The 4021-nt window shown below is 37.7% G+C and overlaps 1 pseudogene; it reads right to left on the bottom strand.

Annotated features, from left to right (window-relative positions):
* Nucleotides 1–2688: 2688 nt before the first annotated feature.
* On the bottom strand, nucleotides 2689–3651 carry LOC144253511 (protein JTB pseudogene; annotated as a pseudogene).
* Between the last annotated feature and the right edge of the window lie 370 nt (nucleotides 3652–4021).

Raw genomic sequence — 4021 nt, 5'->3', positions numbered from 1 at the left:
TTTTGAACAACCTTTTGATTATTAATTTGCACTAGGATTTTGATAAAATATTTGCAGCATAAATTGGCAAATCTGCACCAAAATGTAACTACAACATATCTCTCTATGATAAGAGAAGGAAAACAATTATTTTTCAAGAGTTCAATGGAATTTCTTCCAGGACATAGGTCCCAATGTACCTGTCATCTTAAAAATGTTGAAGTAATTGATTGTGGGAAGTTATTGCTTTTTTTTTTTTTGATCAGTTAAATTCCCTTCAAATACAAAAGTTAGAATAAAAGTAGGGGAAAATTAGGGGATCAAGATGGAGGTAAGGAGGGAAAGGGAAAGAACTGTTGCATACCACTTAAAAATTATACTATATGAATTGTGAATATACCATTGTAATTCCCACATTTATGTATAATTATAATGCATCTATAAAAAATGTAAAAGAATTAAAGGAAGACTGGAAGAGTCAAAGAAGGGGAACAGGAGATGGGAGGTAATGAGGACAAGGGAAAGTACAAGGAAATGAATTAAAATAAATTATAATACATGACTATGAGAATATGTAACAATGAGAACCACTGTTATGTAAAATTATAATGTAATAATAAAACATAAGATATTAAAATGTTATTTAATTTCTTTTGGTTGTAGTGCAATTGCAGATGATAATAGCAATACCAATGAAACCAGTAAACATACATATTCTATAATTTCTGTATTATAATACTATTAGAGACTGAAAGTAAAAATTGGAAGAAGTATACTATGACCTCGAGACTATTCATTTTAATATAAAGTTTTAGTAGAATATTTTTCTTGTAGTTCTTGTGAGCTAGCCATTCTACATTTACCTATATAACTGTTCACAATTTTTCTCTTCCAATCCCATAATAAAAATAATCAGCTGGAAAATTCTTGTGTCTTTATGTAGCAGAAGAGACTAGGCTTAAGATAGAAGAGCTTAAGAGATTTTACAGAAAGTGTCTTCCATCCATTTGCATTATAGGAATCACAATTTCCAGTTATTCGAAGGTGTGCAGAAGTTAAGACCATAAGTAAACTCAGAAGTGTACCCTCTCCCTGCTCACATTCTAGCACTGCTGCTTTATGCTGTTTTACTTTTGGCAAGTTAATCCCTATGATTCCATTTGCTTATGCATACAGTGTTTGAGAATTAAACTAAGTAATATCATAGATCTTTACACAATGGTACCTGCTAAGTTTTCAGTCAACATCAGCTATTATTTTTAGTAGAGAACAGAAAACATTGTCATAATTGCTAAAAGCACACTTCTTGACTGTTTCTAGGTCAATAGATATTCAAGTTTGCACATGATATCTAGCTCTGAGATCTGAATACAAACTAAATATGAAAAAAGTAGTTTTCCACACATTAGAATTTTATTCTTTCTTTTATGCTACCTAGATTCCATCAAGAAATAAGATTTTTGTTGGTAATCAAGTCTTTTTCAAAAAACAAAAAACAAACACACAAAACTACAGATTAACAAAAATGGGGTAAAAATATTAAAAGAGAAAGAAGTCATTGTTCACAAAGCACTTTTGTCTGATATTTAAAGAAAGTGAACACTATGAAAAGCATAAATGTGGATTTAATCTATGTTAGCATGGACATATAGTTTTTCCAAAATCATTTTTATTTTTATTTTTAAATTCCACTTACAAATTTTAGCATTAGGTGTTCTATGAAGAAAATGAGGTGTAGGGCTCTTTCTACCTAAGGTTACCTTTGAATTTTCTTTATCTTTTATCACTTACTTAAATGGTTCTGAATGCTAGGATTTTCCAACCTTTCCTGAGTATTTGCTCATCTCTTGGCCTACTGTGAGTTTAAATCTTTGATTCTCATGAGAATTAATATGCCCATAAAATCAAAAGCCATGGTGGTTTCCATATCAATGGCATAATAAAATTTGATAGAAATTGTCAAAAAACAGTTTTTCTTTTTTTTTTCTTTTTTTATTGGTTGTTCAGAACATTACAAAGCTCTTGACATATCATATTTCATACATTAGATTCAAGTGGGTTATGAACTCCCATTTTTACCCCAAATACAGATTGCAGAATCACATCGGTTACACATCCACATTTTTACATAATGCCCTATTAGTAGCTTTTGTATACTGCTACCTTTCCTATCCTCTACTATCCTCCCTTCCCTCCCTTCCCATCTTCTCTCTTTATCCCATCTACTGTAATTCATGTCTCTCCTTGTTTATTTTCCCATTCCCCTCACAACCTCTTATATTTACTTTTGTATAACAATGAGGGTCTCCCTCCATTTCCATGCAATTTCCATTTTCTCTCCCTTTCCCTCCCACCTCATGTCTCTGTTTAATGTTAATCTTTTTTTCCTGCTCTTCCTCCCTGCTCTGTTCTTAGTTGCTCTCATTATATCAAAGAAGACATTTGGTATTTGTTTTTTAGAAATTGGCTAGCTTCACTAAGCATAATCTGCTCTAGTGCCATCCATTTCCCTGCAAATTCCATAATTTTGTCAATTTTAGTGCTGCATAATACTCCATGGTGTATAAATGCCACATTGTTTTTATCCATTCATCTATTGAAGGGCATCTGGGTTGGTTCCACAGTCTAGCAATTGTGAATTGTGCTGCTATGAACATCAATGTGGCAGTATCCCTGTAGTACGCTCTTTTTTTTTTTTTATGTATCTGTGATTTTATTTCTTCTTTGGGGATAGGGTTGAGGGAAACAAAGTTTTGACTAAGAAATAAATTTTCTAGTTAAAATTATATCCCAGAAGTTTTAAATAAGTAGTAAAAGGGGGGAAGGTAGGTACTTGGGAGATTGCCACCCCCTTTTCTCTCTGCTCCCATGATTTCCTGTCCCAAAACAAATTACTATAGGGAGAAAGAAACTAACTTACTCTTTTTTATTGTGCTTTTTAATGATATGGAGAGGAAGATGGGGAGAAGGGGTTACCACCACAAGATTCCTAAGAACCAAAGGCGCAAATCAGTCCATTTCATTTTCTCTGAGATATGGTCTGTAAGACCCAGGATAAAAGGGTGGAATGTAGCTATATGGACTCAATTTGCTTCCGGACCTTTTCCAGAGCCTTTCTGTCCAGTTGTCGCTGACGGATGATGACAAGGCATGCGAAGACCAAAGCCACACCCACCACAGCCCCTTCAAATTTCCAGAATAAGTGTTGTTCCATCAGAGCTGAGCTGCAGCTTTTGAACTCATTTCTCTTAGAGGAGCTGCATGTAATTTTCTCAACATAACCTGTGGAACCACACTCAGGGATGGTTTTAGCCTGAAAACTGGAACACGGAGTACACTCTTCTGCGACCATGAACTCTTCTCCCAGCCAGCACGGCAAAGTCGAGGTGCTCACTGACTGCTTCTCCTCCCGCACGGAAGCCTCTGCTCGGCTGTCGGGACACGAGGACCTGCGAGTGGGGCCGCGAGCCTGTCGGAACGCAGAGGCGCTCGGGCGATTCCGGCTCAGGACGGTGAAGCGGCCCATTGCCCATCAGGGCCAAAGCTCTGCGGGGACGACCCCATGGTCGCGGCGGGAACAGCGCCTACGAATCCGCTGTCAAGGAAGCCCGGCCCCTCGCCGGGGCGTGCGGTGCGAGAGGAAGGCCGGCTGCAGCGGCCCGGCGCCGCCCGCTCACCCTGTAGTACGCTCTTTTAAGGTCTTCACGGAATAGTCCGAGAAGGGCAATAGCTGGGTCAAATGGTGGTTCCATTCCCACCTTTCCCAGGAATCTTCATACTGCTTTCCAAATTGGCTGCACCAGTTTGCAGTCCCACCAGCAATGTACAAGAGTACCCTTTTCCCCACATCCTCGCCAGCACTTGTTGTTGTTTGATTTCATAATGGCTGCCAATCTTACTGGAGTGAGATGGTATCTTAGGGTGGTTTTGATTTGCATTTCTCTGACTACTAGAGATGGTGAGCATTTTTTCATGTACTTGTTGATTGATTGTATGTCCTCCTCTGAGAAATGTCTGTTCAGGTCCTTGGCCCATTTGTTGA

The sequence above is a fragment of the Urocitellus parryii genome, chromosome 3 (genome assembly GCF_045843805.1).
Source record: "Urocitellus parryii isolate mUroPar1 chromosome 3, mUroPar1.hap1, whole genome shotgun sequence".
NCBI lineage: Eukaryota > Metazoa > Chordata > Mammalia > Rodentia > Sciuridae > Urocitellus > Urocitellus parryii.
Note: the sequence above shows the minus strand (reverse complement) of the source record. Positions and strands in the feature narration are given on the sequence as shown.